This window comes from Anopheles stephensi, chromosome 2 (assembly GCF_013141755.1).
Source record: "Anopheles stephensi strain Indian chromosome 2, UCI_ANSTEP_V1.0, whole genome shotgun sequence".
Lineage (NCBI taxonomy): Eukaryota > Metazoa > Arthropoda > Insecta > Diptera > Culicidae > Anopheles > Anopheles stephensi.
The window spans coordinates 8349791-8376347 of NC_050202.1; the positions used below are offsets into that span (position 1 = coordinate 8349791).

Sequence of the window (26557 nt, forward strand, 5' to 3'; positions counted from 1 at the left end):
AAATACAGCTCAATATGCAACTGACATGACCGAATAGCACAAGCAGAAGTTATTTTTATGACATAAACTGCCTTTCTTATTAAGAATTGAGGTACATGTTTTTCTGCAAAAAAGCACAAATAATAGATTGCACATTTGTTATAAAGAAACGACGAAGAATAGGAAAAAAACGACCCACCTCTAGAAACAATTCTTTCCTTTTTCGATGAGCCCCTTTTTATTTCCCAGCGTTCTGGTTTGGTTCGTGCGCCCCTTTTGTCATCGTTTCCAGTTTCATGTTTTTATTCATCCCGAAATGGGTCGTTATGCCATTTAACTTCTTTATGACTTGGTCGAAATTTCGTGTGTTTCAACGTTGGCCAGCACCATTCACCGAAATCTTAAGAAAGAAAACCCGTCAGCCAGGGGAGATTGTTTGTGCGGAAAGTACATCATTTTTAATGGGCGATTTTATTCGCCCGGCCATTGTTGCTATCCCACGGCCCGGCACGGTTAGCAGGTTAGCAGCGGCACGGGAAGGAGCAGTTGGAGTTGACGCTCCAGTGTTTTTTAGGGTTAAAATTTCTTTGAAATGTCGAGAAGAAGGAAAAGAAAAACGATCTGCAGAGCGAGCGGAAATAAAATTTTATCCCATTATTCCCGCCAGTTACGCCTGTGTGTGTGTTGATTCTTGAAGCGAGGAATTGTATCAAAGCCAAGCAGTTGCAAAAACAGATAACGCAAACTTCGTGGCTGGAAAGCTCAGGTGTGTAACGAGGGAACAAACGCGGCTCACGCTCGCAGTTACGCCACAGAATCAATCCGGAAGTGGCTGACAGTTACTGTGTGGCAGGTCGTGGATAAAAAAAAACGCTCTCTTCCCCTATCCCAGTCTGTATATATATGCTATCTGTATATATATGATATCTGTATGCTGGCGTACAAGGAGATTGAAGAAGGCGAAAACGGGCGCCCCATTCAAGCGATCAAGTCACTGTCGGGGCATAAATCTTTAACTTCTTTACAGAGCGGGTCTCGTGAGTAGAATAATGTAGCCACTTCCGGCTTCCCCGGTGGAGCGAAGAATGCTGATATCGTCCGGGCCACTAAAGGGAATGAATCGTTTCCACGTACACGCTTACGTAAACGCACCCCGTCGGTCGGTCGGTCGAATGGGAAGGAAAACCGTGAGCCGACCTGAGCTTCAAAAGTTTGACGTACGCCCGTTGAATTGCAAGAGAACGACAGCTCGGGCCAAACTCGGGGCTCTCGGTGGGTGTCTTATCTTGCTCCACTGGGGAGGTTAGGCACGATTGCATCGCTCCACGGTGGATGATGGGTGGTGGTGATGGGTTGGTGGCATTTAGTCTGAATCAAACGATTTCCGGTTTCCGGTGCTACGCGCAACCACAAGTTTTTCGGTCTGCGGCAAGGCTCGGTGAACGGTGAAGAACTCTTCGCGAGAGTTCCAAACAAACGTCAAAGAACTAATAGGACTTACGGTAGCAATCCTCCGACAGACACACAATTCCTTTCCTCGACAAGACATCCTTTCAGGCACAGATTCTAATGCCCGCCCGTATTGTGTGTAACTGCTTCCTTCGTTCGCTGCTTCCTCACCATTTAGCCCGAACTTCCAACCATTGATTATAATTACCTGAAACGACACGCAGCGGAAAGAAAGAAAGAACGAAAGATCGTTAGAAAAAATCAGTTCCTAGAAAAGTTGCTCCATTCGTGGATGGTTTCCGGTTCGCGACCGTTTGAGGGAAAAATAGAAATGTTAGCAGAGCAAAACTGCGATCGTCTTGTCACGGTGGGGGTTTCGCGGAAAATAAAAGACCCTTTGGGCTCTCACACACAAAACGGGTGAAAAGCTCGAAGCTGTCTACGGACAGCTCAACTTTTCAGCTCCTGCGTTTCGGGTGTTATTTCGGGTGCTACTGTGACTGTGAGCGACACTGCACAAACAAAAGCCGCACCCCGTAGCTGATACGACTTCCGACCGTTGGCTCTGACGCGACAGGATTTGTGTATTTGTGTGTGTGTGTTTTTGTTGCGGGAAAACCAGAGAAAAACCGGGTAGCTATTATTAGATCCCGCGACTAATAACTCTGACAGACTCAGGGGTGGAAATGGTTTCCGGCTTCGGTCGAACTCGACGCTCCCGGAGAGCATTTAGCAAAACCGGAAGATAAAAGTCTTGTTAAAGTTTTGAAACGCGAACAGAGGCAAAAACACAAACAGGAAAAAGTGGCTCGCACACACACTTAAAAAGGCGAAAACCGTTCCGCGTCCTGAGGTCGTTAGGCTGCTTGAATGAGCGACATTCACGAGACAAATGAAAACGTTAGCAGCTGGGCTGGGAACGTTGCGAAAGCGACATCTTATTTTACCCTCTTGGGTTGGCTTTTTTTGTGAGTGTGTGTGTGGAACTGTGCCATAACGATGATGATGCTGATGATGATGATGATAGGAGGAGTACGGCAAGAATCGCTGGTTATCGCTTTATTCGAAAGGGGGAAAGAAGTTACAAATATTGTACATTCTTTTGCACCGTAGGCATGGCGGCGAATTATGTTTCCGACGGTCGGGAAAGGATATAAGCAACAAGATATAACGAGAGCGGACTTACGGTTAACGTACTTTTTCTCAGTGTTGTGTGCTTGTTTTTTTTTTTGGTGTACGGAAATGAGCGTTCTCATTTGCTAGCTTCCGGTTTGGTAACGAATTTATGGAAAAAAGGAGTTGTTTGTTGCAATATGATTATAATTTAGCACTGAAAGAGGCGCACAAACATTAAAAGTTTTTCGTTTTTATTTCCTCGCTCTCTGCTTTATTTAAAAATAGCTTATAAGTTTATGCGAGTGATTTTTAATTATTTTTAAATTTCTAAGAAGCGATACATCCTTTTGTTGATTAAAAATATGGAGCCGCCTGGTGTTTTGTACAATATCGATTTTCGTTGTACTAAAAACTTTGCTTTTGTACTAAAAGCGTTTCACGTTGAGTTTTAAAAACCCAAATTCAGCTGTCGGCTGTAACTGACAGGGAAGAATGAAGAGGGTTTCAAAGAGGGGTTACGTCTCGGCAAAGGATCGAGATAAGTTTGAAAATTATAGCACATTATAGCAACAACCTACCGGCCTTCAAAAGGTTGAAGAATTTGTAGCTTAAAAGTCTCTTTTAAATCGATCCCGATCGTTTTGCATCAAACCTACCAACTTGAAAAGCCGTACAAAAACCGGGGGTTTCCAGAAGCGTCGTCCAAATTTTGCCGAAGGCTTTGCTTCGAGTCCGGCGCCGATAAGGCAAGAGTTTTATTTATTGACCGCCCTTAGAATGTTTCACTTTCTTAAGCACTGGGCTCGAGGATTATACCGGCATAGGATCCGAAGAAAAGAAATCGTATCGCGTTTTTCCTCTTCTACTGATCACGAGGAGGATAAGACTCGTCGCTGTCGGGAAAATACCCCGTTTGCCTCCGGTTAGATCTGGGTTTTCACCCTCTAAATTCTTGGTTGATTGTTTACCCCCAAGATAATGCAAAACTAAAAAAGATATTTAAAATGTTGGTGGTGTGGTGGTGGGTAGATAATGTTCCTACTGCCCCCGTCCGTTGGTTGGATGTGAAGCGATAATGATCTGCAGAAATTTGTTGATTTTGTTTGCCGAAACTTTTGCTTTGTTCTCAGTACTTATTCGTAAGATAATTTCTTGCATACGCCTGGAAAAAGTGAGAAACCCTTGAAGAAATTAATTCGAAGCTGGAGAGGGGATTTGAACCCGGTTCGGCCGTGTTAGCAACGGGGGAACCGCTGTCAATATACCAACGAGATGGACTGAACGAGTATGCTTAAATTCATGTCTAGTTTCGTGTGATTGGATTCAAACCAGATGGACCAGACTACCACATTTCCGTACGATTTGCACATTTTAATACTTACACAGAAATAAGTTTACAAATGGATACATGTCAATTACACTATTCAATCGAAATAAATTTTGATAGATTTAAGTCCTCATTTCCTTATGCAAATGTATTATAATTCCAAGAATTTTTATTCGATAAAGTCGAAAGGATCCTGCCAAATGATCCAGCAGAGAACCACAATCCCATCAGTTCATCCTTCCAGCGAACTGCACGTGCCCTGTAGAAGTGACATCGAAGCGATGAGGTTGCTCCAAACCTGCTGACGTAAGTGTTCCGCTAGCGGTTGTGTGGAGAGTTCTATTAGAACTTATTCGCCGAAAAAGTTCGGGCTGCAGCCATCTCAAAAAACCATCGTGTGTAGCTCGGGATGGTCAAGAAAGATTTCGGTAGGATTTCCCGCACACATGACCGTTTCCTTTCTGAAACTACTGCCGCAGGCAAACAATAAAATTAGTTCCATACGCTTTAAAAAAATCCCTCCTTTTTCGGGTGAGGTGAACAGTTTTTGAGCTCGAAAAAAAAAAACCCCTGAGAAGGTGAGATGCAAGTTCCTCGTCCATTTCTTCCCTTAGCGCTTAGGGTACAGAACGGACGGAACGAACGGGCACAAATAAACGAACGGGAAAAATTGCTTTCCACGCGGTTTGCGTAAATCGCCCGCTTTTCCCCGCCATCGTGAAAATAGAGGTTTTTCGGGGAAAAATGTGTCACCCTCGGGGGTGGAGCGAACTGAACTACGTGAACGTTTTGCCCAAGCAGCCGCCAGCCAGCAGACCTTTCGAGACAAAACGTTTGGCGCACCCAAACCCGTTAATAAACCGACGACCGTTTCGGGAAAACGAAAGAGCGGGACCGAAAATCATCATCCACATCCACTTTGACTTCGTGCCGGAATTTATGCGAGAAACCCTCTACGCGTGTCACGTGCCAGAAAAATGTTCCCCTCGTTTTTGACCTCGGACGGATGCACCGCGGTAAAGCTTTCTTTTTTTGTGCAAACGTGTGCACTTTTACGAAGCATTACGTCTGCTAACCGGTGGCAGGTTCAAACCCCTCCTCCCGATCGTTTCGCTGTTTGGCTATTGAATTATGTTGCACGTTCCCCGGTGTGAGTTGTTGAATGACATTTGTTTCGTGGAAAAATTTAATCATCGCCAATGATGGTTATGGGCAGGACGGAAACAGTGGAAGCTGCTGCTTTTCGTTTTAACGGAGCAATTATACTGTTAAAGCTCATTACAAGATGGACAGAATGGAAAAAATGGACATGTTTTTTTTTCTTCTGCCGCTCCGTTTTGTTTTCGCGGAACTCATTAAACATTTTATTAATGAAGAAGAGGCATCCCCGTTAGAGGTTGAGGTAATTTCTTTACTTTTCTAGGGAAATTATAATTTTCACAGTGATTATAAATTGCAGTAAAAAAGCATGTGTGAACACATGCATGGAAAAGCCGGTCGTCCAGTGTTGTTCAGTCGGTTTACTATTATGGGGCTTGGGATTAAAGCAGGAGCGAGGCTGAAGAGCGATTGTAGTATTAACAATTTGTTTTCCAATTCCCTTGCGGAAGGTAAGGATGCGAGGTTCGCCGTTTATTTCGTTCGAGTGGGCCATATGAGTGTAATAATAAGCACAGGGCAGGCATTGAAGGGCAATAATACAGTGTGGTGAATATTTATGAGCGTAGCATAATTTTTATGATTAAGTATTTTGATTTTTGTTATTTTCGTCAAGAATATATTCAATTTTGTTAACTTTTAAAAAAATGTATTATAATATAATTGAATTCCACTTTACGAAATAAACAACTTCCATAATAATAGCCCACTCTGTTGCTATGAACTTATCCGAGAGCAAGAAAACGAAAGCGGTAATCCCGCTATAACAGTAAAAAGGAACTAGTCACAAGGATAATAATCGTAACGAAAGGCATAAAATGCATCCACCAGCATAATAGCTGGGAAACAAGCCGCCACACCTTCGGTTGGGACCAGCATTGAACCAGTTGGTCTGACGGAGCATATTTTCGAACCCCTGTTTTGCAAATGGATGGTAAGCCACAGCAACTAACCGACCGGTCGTGTAGTGCATTTTACAGCACGGCATTTGTACAGGTACATACCATCACACAAGGTTAGTTTGGGTTTAGCGAAAGAGCAGGCGTCGAATGGGCTGGTACGAGTAAGCATTATCTAACAATCATGCGAACAACTCGTGTTTGTTTTATGCTTACGAATGCCACACCGGACACGATGTTATCCAGTGGTCGGGCGAATCATTATCAGTGGCGCTTTGCGATTGTTCGGTTCGGCCTCGAAGACTAGAGCTTCTGGTTGAGTGGTTGGAGCAGGAATAATTTACGACAAAGCCCTACATGTGTCTGTGCACAGCATTTATTGCACTTTAGTAAATTAAAAAGAGTGCTTTAACTTCAATTATGCATCGCATCGAAAGTGCTTTTAAACAATTCCACTTTAATTAAAATTATCATCTGTCAAGCAAACATTTTGCTATAAAATACCCTTTTTCTTTACTCACCTTCCAAGAGATGTAGTTATGAATTAAATCACAAATTGCACTCAAAATTATGTACGGATGTGGCAATTAAAACTTAAATTACTATCGTGTGGAGTAAATTCACCACTCCCCTCCCCCGAAAACCCGAATCAAACCGTCTCATTATGCCTGTGTTGTGGCCGCAAATCAAGGAGTGCCATACAGGTCTCGATTCGAGTGTGGCGTTAACTTCAATTTCGCACCAACTCAGCACGGCTCCATCCGCTTGTGAACGGCGGCGCCAGTGTCCGCACCAAACCAGATGTCAAAACCAGGCCGAACCATCAGGTCCGAGAAAAGCTAATTATTTGATCAGCAGGATGTCGAAATTGTGACCGTTTCGGTAGGCGTGCGTGTGTGTGTGTGTGTGTGTGTGTGTGTGTGTGTGTGTGTGAGGCACTAAATTTCTCACGCTTGAGTGGACATTTAAGGAGCAAGCGAGCGAGAACCGTAGCGCGTTGATCAAGAAAAAGCGACACAAGCCTGCGACAATCACCAGCCAAGGGGAAAGGGACCAACGTGGGGGACTTGACATCGGTGGCAGCGCACTCGAGGTCAAGCACGAGCGCTCACGCGCGATGGCAAATTACGCACGAGACGTGTGACCAAATTAGCTCATTATTCAATAATAATTACCAATGTCCGTTGCATTATTCATGGGACAAATTATTCTTTATTAGCTGTGTAGTCGTGAGCTAATTTCTGTCGGCGATTTTTGCTTCTTTTGTTGCAGCGCCCCACCAAGCAACCGCGGAAGGGGGTTGCAAGTTTCGTTTTCTTACCGTCGAGCGTCTTCCGCGAGGGATTCAATGACCTCAGGCTTACCTCGTTTTTCATCTCTCAATCAGCGACGGCTGTGCGGTTACACTGTTGGTTGCTTGCCTTTGCAGGTGACCGGGCTACTGGTTCGCTGGGAGCCTGCGAGCTTAACGATGGGTTTTCGGACCACTAATGAAGTGTGCTTCAGAGGCAGCCGTGGCGCCGTCGGTGGAGTGGACATGCGAGTGTGTGGAGGTTTGCAGTTTGCATCTCATCAGTGCGCGATCCCCGGGGTGAACGGTGTGCGCTGGTGAAGGTGAAACCGTGATCGATAATTAAAACGGCTAACGGGGGTTTTAGATACTGTTATCCAATGCCCGGCTGGTCGGCCGGTTGGTGGTTTTGCATTTGAGGTGGGCGCTCGCGGGAGAGGGAAATAATCAATACCCATTAGACGGGGTTAGTTCAAGTGCAAACACAATTGACTGGGTGGGTGGCTGGTTGGATGGTGCGGGCACAAACAAAGGCCGGTTGGGAGAATGCTAATGGAAGGTGCTTTAAGCATGCGTTAGCATGGAGAATGCATGGAGAGCATTTCATCTACATTGTCGCGTTGCTTTAAGATCAACCGCGAATTGTTTTAATTAATCGAATCAGGAACATAAACATGCAGGGGTGTTGCGTTACACTGTTGTGTGCTATAAAAATGCTATAAAATTGAAGGAAATCGTCTCCAGGGTCATCGAAGGGTGGCGTTATGGGCCTACAGCCAAGCCAAAAAAGAGCAGGTCAGTCCATATAGCTCCGTCCATCGATGGATTTAACGCGTGCTGTGTTCTCGAATTGAATTAAAATTAAAATCTTCAAATAATATATCAGATTTTGCTGGTTCTGAAAATGACGCTCTATCCTCTTCTTTACTTAATGAGCTGCAAGGCCGTGCTGTCCATATAAAGGCTAACTAGAAGTATTGTTTCCACGTAGTTGGATATTCCGTCTTCAACTACGAAGAGAAGGTCTGGAAGGGATTTGAACCCCGGTATTGCCGTGAGAAGACCAACGCCGCTATCGCCTCACCCACTAGACCTGAGAAGATACCTGAAGAGATAGGTCTCAGCTCACAAAGTTATCAACCTAGTATTCGACAACTAAAGAGACAAATGAAGCTGAAAGATGCTAATCAATTATTGACGACTCATCCTCTACGTTGGCATTATGGACGATTCTTCGTCTTCGGTCCTAGTCTGCGCTAATTCTGATGCTCTTCTTCATTGATGGATAGTGTGTTTCACGTTCTGGGAGACGATTTGAATAGGATGTGATACTAATCCTATCGTGTTAGAATGATTATTTGGACGTGTTTTGAACTTCTACAGATTTTCTGCATCAGAGTTCTGCAAGCCATATTTCTTCAAGCACACGAATCTTGTAAATTGTTGCAAATGAACATATATTTCACTTAAACATCTCTATAAAAGGCGTTACCAATATTGAATTTCAAATTCAAATCTCGTCCACCTCGGCTCACTAGCAAACTCACTCGGAAGGCCGAAGGCATATTCATGACATTTCTTTCAATTTGCCGTACACTGTGAGCATCACATTACAGACGAAATAAACGATAAATAAAAATGCAATTTATACGATAAATATCCTGCCAAATGATATCCCAATCAACACCCTTCTTTTGCCAAACCTTTAATCCTTTTCTGCTCCCCCTCTCCCTCTCTCTCTCTCTTGCGCGCGCTTTCCCAGGAAGGAGGTACACCTTTAAGCACACAGTACGACACGCTAAATGCACGGTTACGAGATCTTTGGACAGCTTTGGACTCCCGGGTACACCGGGGAAGGGGGAAAGCTGGAGAAATTCAGAATCAGCTCCAGCAACAAAACAGTGCAAAGTTCCATTTCGATCCACACATCGATCCAGCTGCTCGATGTGCTCGGTGAGTGGAACCAGTTGTTTACACTTCATCAGCGCGATTGGTTAGCTCGGTGGCACAGGGACACAGGGGATAGGGTGTGTGTATGTGTCCTTCGAATGCTTCACCGAACGAAAGGCTCAGCAGTGCTCGGGTGCTCCAGCAGAAAGGAAGCCAGTTTGCCCGATCTGGTGGATCGAATACAAATTCGCTTACTTCTGGCACCTTTTCTCAGGGCCATGGGAGGAAAAGTTCCTGCTTCGTAGTTCCCTTTTTTTGCGCAGGGCACACCGTACACTGGTTGGTTCTTTGCTAGTTCTTACCTGAAAGATTTACCTCACAGGTAGAGCGAAGCATTGGCGAGGAGTTGGTTTGTTTGTAAGCAATGCTTTTCAGCTTCCGTATTAACTATGTCGTAGCGAGAGTAAAAAATCAAAAAACCGGAACGATGAAATAAAAAGAGGGGCCGGCGGTGAGAATCACCGACGTTTTTTTCCCAACCGCATAGCTGGAGGTTTTGTAGGGAAGAATAATCACCGTGTTGACGTAGGTCCTTTTCCGAGGCCCCCCTGGTTCTAGCTCAAGTATGGGTGTGTGTGTTCAATTTATTTTTCATTCTGAACAACTTCTTGCTAAGGACTTGCTGGTAAGGTTAGTCCCCGTTGGTTGCACTACGAGGACCCACAACAACGACGAACCACTTCTCGCAGTAATCGGAATGCGCTTGTACGTTCCGAACCTCGGTAGTTCGGTGGTTGTTTCCGTTCCGGTAAGGTCAAAAGCTTAATGGAACACACCCGGGAATGGGATTGGCTGGCTGGCCGGATGGAGTATGCAACGGAAGCTTATATTTCACATACCTACAATCAATGTATGGAACGGGGCAGGAGGACGTCAGAATTGGTTGGGATTCCTCGGCTGTCGAATCGATAGATTTCTACTTTCTACCAACGGAGCAAAAATAAGCACAGAATTGGTCCTGGGAAAATTTATTACACTAGAGAAAACGGGATTTTCTCGCGAAGTAAAGTAGTCATATTTTCTTTTGCTTTGTTCCCAGAGGGAAATCGATGGATAGCTTATATGACGCTTTTACTTACGGAACGGCTCTATTAAAAATGATTACGAACATGTCCTGTTTTCTTTAAAAATCAACTGAAAAGCGCAATCGAAATTGAAACATCAGCTTTTAATTAAACATAATCAGTTTACTTATTATTCCTCGTTTTTTTCCATTTCCCATTTCCCTGTAATCAAAACAGTGTAGCATTTTCTTTCTCGAGCTCGAGCAAATAAAACTTACATTTTACGAGCGGCGAGAGCACTCTTTGCGGGCTTAAGTACACACAGACGAAAATCAAACCCATTTCCGACCCGGGTGGAAAATTGAACGCCCCAAACTCCAAACTGTCCTTTCCCACCGTTCCGGGTGTTGTGTACATTTTATCCCCATCCACCACACTCGATCATCTTTTCCCTGTCCGTGGCGGCGAATGAGGTGCGAACGGAATTAAAATCACGCTCCAGCACCAATGTCACACCACACCTTCAACCGTGCGAGGTGGACAAATAGATAGATGTGTGTGTGTGTGTGTCAGAGTTTTTCCTCCTGTCATCGGCACTCTTTCCCGGTGTGCCCCGGTGGCGGTGGGCACTAAATGTAAATAGTGCGATGGGGGAAAATAAATAAAACAGTGAAAATGCATTAAACCTTCCGCTCGCCCATCCCCCTCCTTCCTGCCATCCCCTCATCGCTCACCGGAATTGGGAGATCCATCTGAATCCATCGGAATCGTAATTTGCTGTAATCAAAATCAATCTGTATAATTACAGTGCCGGGTGTGTAACGTTTGCAGGTGGCGAGTGCAAGCGAATGCTTCGGATGGGTTTAGTGCAGCCGTTCCGCACGTGCATCATCGTGGGGGTGTTTGGGCTTACGGGTTCGGGAATGCACTTTTACTGTCATCTTACACCCGGTTGCAATGATAGCACATCTGAGCTGTCATGAGTACGGGGAGACGAGCTTTATCCGGATAAAATTAATTTCCCTGAAGTGTATTTTAGTTTTAATTAAAGCTATACGTCGTTTTCAATCACAGCCGTACGGGTTTGGTTTGATTGTCCTTTAAGGGGGGTTTTATTTAATAAAAAAAAAGAACAAGGCCATTGGATACAAGATAAAGGTTCCCTTGATAACTGACACCGATGCGACCTCAGTTTAACCTCTTACCCCGTTTTTACAAGACATTCATTGATGGGGATGACCCTCAAGTCCCAAACTGCGTGTGTCAACTGCTGTCAGGTTCACACAGGTTCCGTACAATCGCACAGCGGACTGTAGCGCAATAGCGATGGACGGGTTGGCTATCATCCCGAGCTGCAAAACTGGAGCATCCATCAATCAGTGGGACCAAAAAGTGTCAACTCAGAAGGTCACACCGAAGCCGAAGTGGAATTCGCATTCGGTGGTCCACCAATATATCCCCCTCCCGTAAGTGAACCAACGGTACACAATTGAGTTGAAACCAGTTGGTGGTGTTGGTGGTCCGTTTTTTCGGGCACCGAGTACCGGTTTCTGGATTGGGTTCGACGACCCTTCTTTTTCGCAACACCCATGTTGGAGTGCAGACTGCAAGGAGCTGTCAGCCAGAATGGTAGTTAATTGAAGCTAATGAACTGTCATCGACACCACGGTTGCCTACCATGCTCAAGTGTGTCAATCTTGAGGCTCGCATCATGGTTCTTCACGATGTCAGGTCATGCAGCAAAAAAAAAAGGCTCTTGTCGATTGCATCGTCGGCACGCACTTTCACGCTGATGATGAGTGAAAGCAGGAAGAAAACCGTAGGCGAAAGGCCAAAAAAAAAAAGGGAGCAAGTCAAGAGCCTCACCCAAGGGTGCATCGTGAAGATATCGACGAAAAGATAACGCGATCACTCAACGTACATCAACATCCTGGGGTGAAGCCTTCCCAAGTGAGAGCGAATTCAAACCGAGAGTCATTCAAGCGATCCTCCTCCTTAGTTTGTTTGGCTTGGTTCCCCGGACAGCCTTACTGTCTGGCGTGGCGTTCTGTCACGTACGCTTGTTGCGCCAGGAGATAGTGTTGTAATGGAGAGTACGCATACCCGGACGCACGCGGGCTACTAGTGCGTGACATGGCGCGTGGTAATGAATCAATCAAAATCAATCAATATGCCACACACAGATACACCGTAGGCACGTACCGTAAGAGAGAAATGACAGCCGTGCATCATTGCGTAGACGAGTGATTCTGAGTCGTCTGGAATAAATTTGTGTCATATGTTCTCATTATGAAATTTAAACTTAACCCTGAACATATCATTTCCCAACACAAATTTTTTCGAATGGCCCAGGATTATTCCACTCTTAGTGAGTCCTTGGAAGGTTTGGCTCTGCTTAAAGACGGCACATCCCTCCAAGCGCTTTAACGAAATCCCAAGAAATCTGTCTAAGACACACAACCGTCCTCCTCGGTAATGTGGAGAGCTATTCGAGGAATTGTCCGTACCGTCCCTCTCAATTAGCAAACGTAATCGATAAACCATCGGAAGGGCAAAAAGCCCATCCTTAAATGATTTCCTCGGAATGCAGATTACTGGTTGCTCCGTACTGGAAGGAAAAATCATTCCACACCGGTCGTTCGGATCTCGGTCGGCTAAGCTATCCTTAAGACCCGAGAGTTACCGTCTACGGAGCTAAAAAACTTTCCCATCGCATCGGTCCAGCAAGGTAACGTACGACCAAGCTTATCTGGTAGTCCCGGTGGTGCCTTTGGGATGCAGTTTTCGTTTCAGTCGAGGTCGGATAAGCCCAAGACACTGTGAAAATGCTGAAAATGAATCGGTGTAACGGAGCACAGTTACGCTACGCTATCATCAGTATGCGCCACAAAGAGGGGGATGGTAGAATAAATTTTCCGTACGCCCGAAGACGATGGGGCAAATTCCGTATAAATTGATTTCCAAAGCTGATTTCATAAATCGGGGTCTCGATTTTCAATCCTCCCACGTGCAAAAGCACATGATCTTTGGTTTTGGGAAGGTTCGTGCGTTGCAAGATTATCGATCCTTTTGAATATTTAAATTGGAGCTTTATAGGGGCAGAGCGGCGATAAAAATGGGTGCCGATTAATGAACCATAAATCGGTGGTAGAATATTGCATCAGAAAATGGGATTCATTTTGAAGGGAAGCAAATGCTCATTGGGAAGCTTAAACAAAGCATCAGATATCCTCACTCAAAGCCACCTTCGGCCAGGCCATCTCCTTTCAGGTGGAATGAAACTTTCCAATCAATCCGCATCACCTTACGTTCAGAAAGTTTTGTCCCTTACAGCTATTCCCAAACCCTGTCCTCTAGCGTCCTCGATAGCCACCATTAAACAATTGAAACCAAACACAACAACAATTGTATCATGATGAATCACTTAGCAGCAATCGCAATCGGTTGCTTGGGAATATTGATTAGGTTATTTGCCGTTGGGTACTACCACACACCACACACCACGAACCCATCGGATGGCTGGGCCTGACTTACTTTTGCCTCCGTGCTTTCTCATCCAGCGCTCATTTTGCCGCGCCATGCTACACGCCATAAATCAACACGGCCAAAACGGGATGGCAGCTCGAAACCTCAACTTCGGAGGCACGCAATTTGTTTCGTGTGCCGGAATAATTTACTCGAGTCGGGCCGTCTACCACCGGACTGATTGGAAACCAGTACCGCCACCGGGCAAGCACAGCACTGTTGGGCGAGAACTTGTTCGTTCTTTTTTGGATGGCTAATAAAACTTCCTTCGCCGAAAAGCGCTTCGGAAGCGGTGGTTCTCGCTTGAAGTGACGATGATAACGTGTGTGCGGCAGAAAGGGAAGGTGTTGTTGGAGGTGTCTTCGAGTTCCAGAATTTATGTTCACGTGGAAAAGTTGTGCCCACGGTTGAAGCCTTGCGCTACAATATCGACGTTTTCCGTTTTGCGCTCCACCGACTAGCGGCTGCTCTACCACTGATAGACAGGCTTTTCCGACTTCCCGCCAAAGGTGAAGATCACGAATTTAAATTGCACATATCATACCAACCGCTGGCTCGCTTGATGATCGATCAACCTCTCAGCGGACGGTTGGTGCACGGTACGGAACACACACACACACAGAAGGAAGCGTTTGCAATTTCTTGCAACAAATTTCAATCCCCCCCCCACTCGCTTCATCCACAACTCGTTCCCAAGTTCTTCACTTGCAGCGAAACCGCACGCATTGCTTCCTCCTTTGCGCGATGCAACGTTTTGTTTTGTATCGGATTAAGATTTATATTTCGCAAATAAATAACTTTTCCACCATTGTGCCCCTCCCGAGCGAACCCGGGGCTGTGCGACCCAAACAACGGGATGCGGGAATACGATGAATGTGCACATAAGTTTCGAGTTTGCCGGCGTTCGCCTTCGCTGCGCGCCAGCGAAGAAGTTGCTTTGTGCATATTTTATGCACCTTCAGCTGTTTTGTGTACGTGTGTGTGTGTGTGGCTTCCTCGAGGCCAGGCACAGGGCAAGACGCATTAGCTGCGAGAATGGTTTTTAGGTGGAAACGATTCCGATGCCGGTGTGCACCACTTGGTTTCGGAAAGCGTGCAAGAGGAAGCGAAGTTTCTAATCGGGATCTTATTGCGATCATATCGTTATGTGATGACGGTGTATATGGCCGTCGGCAAAACTTTGGCGAAGGCTGAAGAAAGGTTTTGCCGGGGAAACAATCGGGACAAATTAATTTTGAGCGGGTATGCGGGATTGTAGTGAATCAAGCCAATGTTTCTTGTGCTGCGAAGGCTCTTTAACTTGAGTCGAGCTTTAAAAATTAAGTGTCGATTAATTTGTTTTATTTTTATATAAAGATTTAAGCTTTAAAGACATCCGATTTCACTTTGATTTAGCTAATATTTCATTCAGCATAATTGATCTTGAGAATAAATTCTCAAAATCCTATTTTACGTGCAATGCTGTTTGCATAAGCTACAGGCGCTACCACATTTCAAGTGGAATAATTTTCCTTGACCTTAAATATTCAATTTTAAAACGTATTTTTCAGGCTGTTTTACACCATCAGTTAGTGAAAAGAGTTCCATTATCTTCCACGTACAATAATAAAAGCTTTTCTAACACTTCTCGCACTCTTAAAACCGTCATTCATTGCTGCTTACGATAGCAGTTCCATGGCAGGAAAAAAAACCTTCTGCACCACCACTACGCCATTACACATTCCGTGCCCATCCGACTTAAGGGTTAAATTTCCACTCCAACTACGTGTGCAACACACCCTTCCGTCCGCTTGGCGTGAAGCGCTTTTATTGTTTCAACGCTGTACAAACACCACCTGTGCCGCTCGCAAAATATTGAGCACGTGTGTGCGAAAGTGTTTCCTTCTTTCATTTTACCACATTGTTTAGCGCTGCTGGCCTGCACCCGTGCTTCCCTTTCGACTTGGAGTGGCCATTTTTGTTCGCCTGCCACGACTTGCCAGGTCAGCAAAGTTGTGGAAAAACAATCAGCCACTCTGCCAACCCCTTTCCATGTGTGTGGTGTAGAAGAGTTGCCATTACGACGACGGTGGCTACGGTGGCCATCTTAAGGCGGGTCGAGTGCTGAACGGTGCGAAAATTGCACTTTGTACCCCGCCGGCGTCTTCTTGCAGGGCTAAAAAGACAGCCCCCAACTAGCAGTGGCAGTTTTCGGTGGAAGCAAACACGTTAAGCAAATCCGGAGTTGAACAACTTTAACCGGGCTGGTGGTTTGGAGTACGAGTGCGGAAAGTTCTTCCGGAACTTCCGGCACCAACCAGCTTTCCTGTGCTGGAGTCATGAAACACTAATGTGTCGCATGCTAATTTTTGGACAAACTTTTCTAAGTACAAACACACACACACATACACCTGTTGTTCCGAGGTCTCACCAAGGCTCGTCTCCAAGGTGAGAAGTTTTACCCGTGTAGTAACGTTTTTTGCTTCCAATCGTTTGGTAAATATCATAAATGTTACTTTCGAGTGTAGAGCTTTTGCCACTACTTGTACTAATTGAAGTAGCCCAGAGACTGCTGGTGTTGGACTTGGCTTTGCATTGGCTCCACATTGTTCGTAACGAGGTGCACCACACGAAAAATCACTACTCTACGATCATCGATCCATACATGGTGTTGATTTGCTTCGTTTCGCCGAACGGATCAACGACTCCCGACCCTGCCACTAAATGTGAAATTACTTCACTCACCCAGCATCGGCAAACAAAAAAAATGAAAGTGAAGGTTTGCCGGTGCGGAGATGGTGGCAACTGCACGTTGCTTAATCCGACACCGAATTGCACTTACGGAAAAGGTAAACCGAACCACCTTCACAAACTTCTCCTTCTCCGCCAAGGAGCCTTCAGAAGCCGGGGCTTGTGTGCGCGAATGGGCTGCTGGGGCGATGGGGAATGGGCTGAGGTGTCATTTACCGCGACCGATGGAGAGGAAGGTGCGTCATCGATCTTGATGCAAATTGTTCGGTGGTAAGCACCGTGTGTGTGTAATGCTGCTGGCCGGTGGCGTTTCGATACGTTTGGCCCTAATTGCAGTTGGCTGCGGGAAGGCTGGAGACACTCCTCTTCCACACGTCGTTAGGATCGGATTCCATGAGGTGGCAGTAATGTGTCCGAGGGGTCGACAGGCTTGTTGGTTTAAGATGATTTGTCAGGTGGAAGGTTAGCTAATCGTTCGATGCACGAGCCGTGCAAAACCCGATGGCATCGAGACGAGTCACGCGAGAGGTGATGTTAGGAGAACAAGGTTGTAATGTATTCATTAGAAAAAAACACACAGCAATTTAATCATTTGATCGGAAGTTAACGAGGCTCAAGAAACACACGCCAAAATTGAATTTGGTACGCCCCATTGCTCCATTGCTCACCGCAAGCCTTATTGGATTGAACAACTACTCTTGAACGATTATTTCCATTGCACAATCGAGCGCTACCACCTACAGATAGGCAAAAAGAAGAAAAAAACAACAATTCCATGAACTAATTTGTCCTCATGTAGATCATAGGTAACATCAAACAACATTTTTGCTCTCCCATCGATCGACCTTGATGACAAATGTTGGAGGAAGAAATTCTGAGAACACCAAATCGATCGATCGAACATCGAACCACGAACAGAGCAAGACGCTTCGGGAGGATGAGAGAGTTTTCTCCACCAGTGAAAGCCTTATCTAGGGGGCTTTCCCATATCGCCGGTGCGCAACGGAATAGGTAAAATTTTCACATGAATAATTTATCTTCAAAGAAACCTGCCCCACCAAGCAAGATGTTGCTCCGATCTGTTCTGTACCAAAATACACCTGCTGCATGTTTCGCCCGGGTTTATTTTGTTTTTTTGCGCCCCAGGTTCGTCAAAAACAGTCAAAGCCGTGGGTTGGGAAATATATTTGGAATTTTAATATCGATGTTGCTTAGTAGAGGTAAATTCTACAGCTAGAATGGTGTTTTAATTTCCCGGGAAGGAAATAAATCAATAGTAAAGAGGAGCCGGGGTTGTTTTTAAGTTGCTTCAGGAATAGATACGCAGCGAGAATATTTTGAATGTGCCATTCGGAGTTCTTGGAAAGGAAAAAAGAACTATTTATCAATCCAAGACCGTTGGAAAATGCTCTCAATATATGATATAATTTCTATCTTTAAAATCTGACTGGACAATTCAGTTTCAGCAGCGAACTAAATGAGCGAACCGTCATTCTCGATCGACTTGTCAAATCAACCACCACACGGCTGTGTGCGTTCCTGGGAGTTGGTAGTAAAATTGATATACCCTCGGTGATGTGTGTGTGTGTGTGTGGGTCAGTGCTGGACAGAGCACATGGGATGCATTTCCATCCCATAGCGCACGATTTCAATTTCCCATCGCACTGGACTGGAAATGGTTCATGTGTTTGGATGGGTGTGCTTTCCATTGGTCAGTCCGAGAGACAAATGACGGAGATTGAAGCATCAACAAGCAGCAGCAGCAGTAGCATCACATATTCTATATCTTTTACTGCTGACTCGGCAGCAATCTCGGAATGAAGATCGGCTAGATGGATGCGCCGGGGTGCATTGAGATTAATTTAATTGCGTAATAAATCGTTACCGGCCTGGCCAGCCACCGTCCTGGCCGGGTGGACCTTTCCAACTGCTTTTTCTTTCGACTGCCCTCCGACAGGTTGGTGCTGGTGCCAGTGGCAGAGTTTTGTAAAACCGCTCATTTCGCTACCGAGTGCGAGTGGGTCGTGTTCCGGAGTACGCGTTGGCATCACCAGCGCACACCATCGTCCGTATTTTTTTCCCACGGGCTCGATTTGCATCATCTGCATCGTCGTCCAGCTGATAGCTATGCAGCTAGTGTGTCAGGGCTTATGGCAGTAGGGCAAAAATCTCCGGTCGCTTGTGATTGTTGTGTATGTGGCACAGTTGCTTGCAGGGGTGTACCGTTCTGTTGACGGTGTCCCGGTCCGTTCTTCCATGCTGTATTTGCATTTGCGGATATGGATAGAAAATTCGATTTTGTCATACTTATGCAAAGGCGGGGAGAGCGTTTTTGTGGGCGGCAGGGCAAAACCAAAACTGATTAGCGTATGTATGTTAGCATTGCTTTGAATGAGAATTCAACCCAACACTTTAAACGGTTACTATAAATCGTTCAGTTTGTTATGCTGTCAGTATGCTGTCAATTTATTTTAGCACCTTAAAATCCACCAACAATACAAATTTTAAAAAAAATTGAAAGCATTGTGCATCGACCAATATTGGAAAAAAACTCAACCCCTACTGACTTCCCATCATGGGCCCTTTAATCCAACAGTTCTTGTAGCATGCCAAAAACATGCTGTTTAATTAGCCGGCTGAACTTTAAACCTTTCGGGGACCAGTATTGCGGAATCAGCACCGCGCCTCGAACGTTGCAACAATGACTGCAGCAGCAGTGTGTGCCCATGACGAATGACACGCCATTCGATACCCGGGGTGCTGGGTGGCTGAGGGTTAAGCGAATCCATGTTTGACACAAACTGCCAAACATTGCACAAACGTGGTACTCCTCATGCGGTAACGGTTTCTCGGTCCGGCCAAAAAAAAAACACATGCAAATGCGATTAAACGCGTGTTCGGGCCTCGCAAATCGGACTTTGTCCACCCGAGCCTGTCGAAACTGCACCTCTAAATCGTCGACGTGCACAAAACAAATGCAACGCTAAAAGGTTCAAGCAAGAAACCGACGCAAGGGTGTATGGTAAATGATGCTAACTAGCCCCCCCTGAGAGGACAGGGAGCAAATCAACTCCAAAAGCCATTAAAAGAAGAAACAAACCGTAGTCGTTGTTTTGTCTGGATGAAGCAAAAAGGAGTCGAAGAGAGCTATAAAAACGTAATTGAGCTCAGCAAACTGCTGTGACGCGAACATGCTGGCGAAGCGTTGGAAACAGTAAAAATATTACTCTTTGCTGTATAAATTAATTTGCAAGAGTAAAATGTGAAATCGAGCGAGAATTTACAAAATCTTTAATAACAAAACCTTTCTACTAAGGTTGCTTTAATGTTGGTAAATAATTCAAATGGTAAATAAGACTAACAGAAGCAGTAACTTCCAGCTCGCCGTAAAAGAGTGAGTAAACGAAAAACTTTAGATGAAATGTCACAGGAGAAGCGAAAAAGTAATAAAAAGAAATTAATTGAAGCGGCCCACAAACTTCAACTGCTCGAATTTATTGCGTTGTACAGCACACACACACACACAAAACATACAAATAGAAGAAGAAAAAGGCGAAAGAGTAAATAACATTGATTCCTCAACAAACCGATATGCTGCCTGGGAACGGTAGCGAGATCGAAATAAAAGAGAGTAAAAATAAGCCACCAAACTCCAGCACTGTGGTGAACGATGGGAAAGGCAAATAAATGTACACATAACAAGCATAACAACCATACCATAAAAATCGAGCAGCAAACTTTTCAATGAGTTTTTCACAAACTTTGGTTCCCTTTTTTTTTCGCTGTCCGCCCGCCCAAGAACACGACCATCGACCGCGTCGGTTGGTTTATTGTGGAGGGAAAAGGGTTTGGCGTTTGCGCGAAATCTCATCCGCAAGCTTTTACTTCTCTTGGACTTTTCTTGGATATATTGCACCGTTCGCTAGGATTATTGCTTCCGAAAGTTGTCGTTGAATTTGACTATTGCTTGGTGGGGGGGAAAAAAGTTTTCTTTCCAATCGCGGAAAGGTTACTGGGCATTTTTTTTTTGGTTGAATTTAAAATTTGCTCAAAAAAGTTGGAAGACTGTGGAATGATTATTATCACCCTTGTCCAGACGAGTAAGTGCCGGGGCAACCAGTGCATCCGTCAGAACCGAAGAAACCTCCCATAAAGACACTTCTCCCTAACAGCTAACCATCGTGTTCGTGCGTCTGTCTCGTGACTATTTGCAAACACGCGACCCGCCACATCCCGCCCGAGGCTTCCATCTGCCTGCCCCACCGAGTGACTGACTGCGCAAATGCAAACCGCAATAATCGTAACAATAATCATAAATTATCAATAAAATAACAATAAAAATCCATAGACTATGAAATCGAGTAATTTATCACACGCGACTAGTTTGGGGCATGGTAAGGGTGGCCCTCGCCCAACTCAGCTGCAACGGTTGCTGGGATGAAGTTAGCAAGGGAGGTTCCTGTTTTATTTTTTCTTTCGTTCGGGATAAGGCACATTCATTGGTTTGCGGGTGCGCGTGTGTGTATTGCACAGCAAAGCAAATGGACCACCGAATAAAGAACTCCAAAACCATCAGCGAAGGATGAATAAATCGACACCAAATAACGAGCCAGCCACGCCACCCAGTTGGGCTGTGGGCAATGAGTTATGGGGCTGCTTTTGCACCATTTCTCAGCAACTTTGCTGCGGGCTGAGTTATCCGGTACGGTTGGGAATAGTACGAGTAGCGGAGCGAAATCTAATAGAAAATTTGTTAACCGATTGAGCGCAATGTATCTGCGTGCCTTTAAGAAGCGTATGTTATACCTCACATGCGATGTGAGGTTAGAAATCGACAACAACAACAAAAAGGCTGAAAGGACAACAATAAAATCCTCCGACCGATAAACGTTTTGTAACGATATCAATGCCTCGTGGTGAACACGACACGGCTTCGTTTGGGTGAAAGATTTATTGACAAGACGCACACCGTTGTTTAGCGGGCTGCTCTGAGCTGAGTTTCTCCTTTGAGCGAATGACAGCGCGCCGGGCACGGTAATGACAGGTGGCACGCCATATCGACAACGAAACGATCATCTGCGGCACGCTATCTCCTTGACGGGTTGCGTTTTGTGTTCGGGAGCCGAACCGAAGATCATAAATTATGATCTGCTTCCTGCCTAGCGCTATTATACGGAACATAACGGTGGAAAAGGAGAGGTAGAAGGGAATAGGGCAAAAAAAACAAAGGTAAACACTACTATTTTTCGGGGGAGCGAGGTAAATTACGATCCGAAGGCGCTCCCGTGCTCGCACGGTGCATTAGGACGGTTGGGTGATATTTTTGTCACACGCGGAGAATGCAGTTTGCGTGCGTTCCAAAGGTCAATGGCGAGGTTAGGTTTATTTTTGGGCGCTTTTAACGGGGGAAGCGAGGGAACGGTTTTTGAGGTCGGGGTTCTATTTTCAGCCCGGGTTCGTGTGACAAGTAGTAGTAGAAGTTATTTATTGTGTGACGAATCTGGCGGGTGTTTTTGATGTTAGGGATAAAAACGCTGTTTTGCTTGGTGTTTCTTCTATAAGTGGAGCTAAACAGTCATTTTCCTTCGTTTATGACGCTTTTCTTGGAAAAATTTAATGCTTTTAAAGAGAGTAAATTTTTGAAGCATTTTTTTTTCTTACAAATCTCTGTTAAAATATTGTTGCTCTAAATATTTTAATATCATTGTACATCGTTAAGCAGTATCGTCGAATATTTTTTTAAACTTGTTTCTGAGTTTACGTTGCGTTTACATTTTTTGTCTCTGGAGGTTATTCATGGGACTTTTTTTTTGGAGTTGGCTATTAAGGAAAGACATTCGATTTTGCTTTTGTTTCCTTATAAAATTGGAGTAAATCTACATGACTTACTAATAAATCTATTTTTTATCGTTTACTTATAGAGGCTTTGCGACTTTAAAACCTCATACGCCTCTTTAATAAATCCAATACGAGTAAGCTATACATCGATTGGAAAGCTTACATTGAATTCTTATCCACAGTCTCAAGCGCAAAATGGCCCAAACCTCGTACTTTGAATTGCATATTATTTTTTTATTGCATTTTGTTTGAGGCATTACAACCTCAAATGTCTTGACCTGTCATTTCTCGCATTCCTTGACTTGATTTACCCGTTGCTTGTTGTGGAAGGGCCAGTCCGGATGCGGTTCAATACATAATTCTACCGTGTAAAAGATTACAAACAGACTGGTAGCATTTTTCAGTGCATAATTTAAAAAAGGATATGTTTAAAATTTTAAAATCAGAACAAATGTTACCAATATCCAAATGCTTCCATTATTAAATTATATTTTGTTCTTTCTTAGTTTATAAAGAATTCTTAAAGAAAATTTCACACAGCTTCTTCTCTTTCATTCATTTCTAAAATCTTAAATATTATCTGAAAAACAGAACACCAACTATCATTTTAGCAAATCAAAACGAACTCCATCTCAAAAACATATTTTTTTCAGTATAACCGACCCTAACATAACCTAACAAAAAGTCCCTCTATTTGCTTGTCTTCATACACGGAAAACACCAAATTTCCATACTGCTCCCAACATTGTACACTATGTGCACATGAAGCTATTCCCCTCCTCCCGTATTTTTCTTCCAAAGCCCCACATCACATTTCGAGCACCATGCGTCTCCATTCGACAACGTTGTTCCCGACAACGGGAACAAGCGTTTTTCTTTCCAAACCATGTTCCCGGTTGTACGTTTGGATGTTCATTTGTGTTTTGCCGTGCCGTGTTTTTCCCGGGTTGCGATGTGTGGTTCATAAATAATCATCTAGTTTGGTTGGTTTGATTCGGTTGTCGATGATGATGCTGCTGCTACTACTACTACTGGTGCTGTTGTCGCGATTCGAGGTCGCGACATTGTTTGTGTTTTGTTGTGTTTTGTGTGTACGACGATGACATGTTGATTTTTTTTGGCGTCACACAGTAGCTACCAGATAACCGATGTGGAACGTTCTTGGTGTAAGTTATTTGGCCCAGTGACTAATTTTTAAAATTACTTCTTTACTTATATAAGAGCAGTACTTGCGATGGGACAAGGTACTGTACAACGAATGAGCGAAAGCCCGATGGAATGTTCCTCCCTATTGCTCAATCTTTCTCCCAGCTCTGGCAAGCAATCTCATTGCCAAAAAACCGTCGATCAACTAGCTCACGATCAACCCTTCACAAATAGCGCACCCTACGGACAGCGGGCCATAGAACAAGCAACTCAATGTTTCGGGAAAAAGCTAAGGCCAAAACAAAAAAACAAACACAAACATTTTCCAACTACCGACACAGTATAATAGTGCCCGTCGGAAAGGCAATATTTCGACCAGGAATGTTGCTGACGGCATCATAGCGTAAGGCAAACAAAACAGAAACAACTTTTCCCTCAGAATGTTTTTGCATGCGGGAAAAACCCACATCATTTGCATTTGCCGCTACAGTATGACCATATGCCAAGGTCACGGTTGGGAATGTGTGGATCGCTTCTGCTGCTTCCCCCGTCGAACCAACCTTACCGAATCCGATCGTTCTCGATGGCAATAAATCAGCGAACAGATGGTTGATGCCGACCGCCCGCAGAATTTGTTTTTCACCGTGCGACCTTGAGCCTTTTCGCTCCGAGCGATTTTCCCCAGTGACACAGAAAATTTGTTTAGAAGAATTGCGACACCGGGCGAATTGCTGGTGTGTGAAAATGATGCTAACAAGAAGCAAACAAGAGTTTCGGGGCAAGAAAAAAAGGCCAGAGGCAAATATTAATCACTCCCAACGAACCAAATGTGACGAAAGCAAGAACCGTGTTTCTCGATTGCGTTCGGAAAGAATAATAATTGAGCCTGCATGGCGATGGTGCTGATGGTGGTGGCGCATCATGTTACCCAGCGAATCGATCCCGATTGTCAGCCGTGTTTGGAGGTAGGTGGCCAAACATTCCTTTTCTAATCCCCGGTGAAGCCACCAATCGCTCGTCTCGTTTGATGTCTTTCCATCCCATTCCATTCCATTCTGGCGAATACATGATACGCTTGCAGCAAAAGAAATCCTAGATCAAATCCACCCAAAAATGATTTATCGACACCGGGCCAACTCGGGCAGGAGCGAGCGGTGGGTTTTGAAAGGCGATCGACACCCTACGCAGCCAAGGGGGAGGATTTAATCTGTTTACAGCGGCATATCGTTTCATGCTGTTTTATTTATACAGCTCACTGACAGCATTAGAGAACACACCCGCAGCACCAAGCAGCGGTGCAGATGTTTTCAGAACAGCTTCCAACGGGGAAAAGCGGGGAGATCGGCGAAAGAAGAAGATCAAGAGCGCCCTGAGCCCTCATTTGCATACGGCCAATTACCGAAAACGATGACGAGCCGCAGCCGATTTGGGAGCCGATGAGGCAAAGCAGCGGTCGGATGGAACAGGTTTTATGATGGTTTTTGGAGTCTTTTCTCGGTCCGTGCGAGAACCGTGCGCCGTACTTTGTTCCCCGGGCGCATTTTCGGGGCTACTGCTGCTCTTCCCACCAGTGAAGTGTGATGATAAATTTTGATTGCATCGCTTGGAATCGTTGGAGAAATCGATCGATGAGGTTTTTGCGCACAGCAGAAGCACACTTTATTTAAGTAAGTTGTTTAGTGAACTTATGGGGGGGGGGGGGGGGTCGGTGGAGAAGCACTGGGGAAAAAAGGTTTCACAGATAAGTGTAATAAATGTATAATTTATGAGAAAGAATAGGGAAGTGAAACTTGAGCAGTGAGCTATAATGTAATGAAGAAAATGGAAAACACATTTCGCAAAATTTATGGCAGGTGAAAAATATTTCCGGGTTTGATGGACGAATAACCATTACGCGGCATCGACGTAATTCGATTCGATGATCTGGATCGTGCTACAGATTAATCATTTACATCTCATGTTTCACCCAATGAAATAGCAGAAGCGGCAAAGGAGCGAGTCCTCAACAGGTTCGTTTTGGGTTCAAATCTTGATCGAACCTCTGGACACTTGACCTAAGCAAAACATGTTCCATTATTTAGTTGTGGTTGGAAAGCGAATTAAAAGGAAGTAGCTCGTTTTTCTGCTACGCTGGTTCGTTTAACATTGCTTGATTTGACAGAATGTGTCATTTGGCGACAGATGAATCCCATTCAATTGCTTATCTGCTGCCGAAAAAAGGAAGACTTTTTCAGAATAAATTATATTATTTATAGTAAGAAATAAAAAAAACCGCTTTTCCTGATTACCTTTTTCCACTGGAATTCACCAAAGGGGAAAAAGCAAACACCGAAACGCGTGCAGGAACGCAAACACCGTGCTAATCAAATAGCAATGCTTCCCCAAGCTCGAATCGAATGTAAACGAATCCTTTCGCTTTTTCCGACACGCATCTGGGCAAATACCGAAAAGAAGAAGCAATCTTCGAACCCCGATTCGTAGTTGCGTAGTACCGTGTCCAGTCTCCCGGCTGTTTACGAATGTTTACGGTGACGTCAAACCCGGGAGCTCGGGAGCTGAAGGAATTTCATTCAGCTTTCATCCGATGCGTGCGCGTGTGTATCTGTGGAGAGTTGAAGGATGAAAGAGGCCAGCAGACGGAAAATGGGTAACGCTTTCCAATTTTCCATCCATCGTAAGGGAAGGTGGAAAAAAATGCGCAAACATGCTCGTGGGAAAATGACTAGTGAAATTTTAATGCGTTCTCGGTTCACAGTATTGGTGTGCGTTTGTTTAAAAATAAATCCTTTTCCCACTCACCGCCATTGGTCCGCCATTTGTTTGCGGACCTCTCTACCCGTTGCCACCCGAAGTTAACCAGCAGAAAAGGGTTATCCGAGCGTGCGTAGCAAAGCGATGCAACAGATGCCATAAAGTGTGTTGGGATGAAGGTGATTTAGAGTGCAAAACTGAGGAAAACCCTCTAGGCGGCGCTGGGTTTTTGTGCGATGATGTCATAAGAGTGTTTTCTCGGTTGCCACTCGCACTGACGTCACGGAACGGGTGCCAGCTGATTGCGGAAAGACTTTCACCCAGAATTAGCAACCCGCGGGGAACGATTGGCCGGCCAGAAGAGGCGGCATGGGATCAGAATCGGCGTAATGGT

At 44.8% G+C, this 26557-nt stretch overlaps 1 protein-coding gene across 5 annotated transcripts in view; it reads right to left on the minus strand.

Annotated features, from left to right (window-relative positions):
- Positions 1 to 26557, minus strand: part of LOC118503757 (cysteine-rich motor neuron 1 protein) — a 157930-nt gene that overhangs the window by 24166 nt on the left and 107207 nt on the right. Inside the window, exon 2 of one of the 5 annotated variants that reach the window (XM_036037413.1) lies at positions 1481 to 1636. The exons of the other annotated variants lie outside the window; for them this stretch is intronic. The gene's annotated coding sequence lies outside the window, so the exon portion shown is untranslated. The remainder of the gene's footprint in view (positions 1 to 1480; positions 1637 to 26557) is intronic. 5 annotated transcript variants of the gene reach the window in all.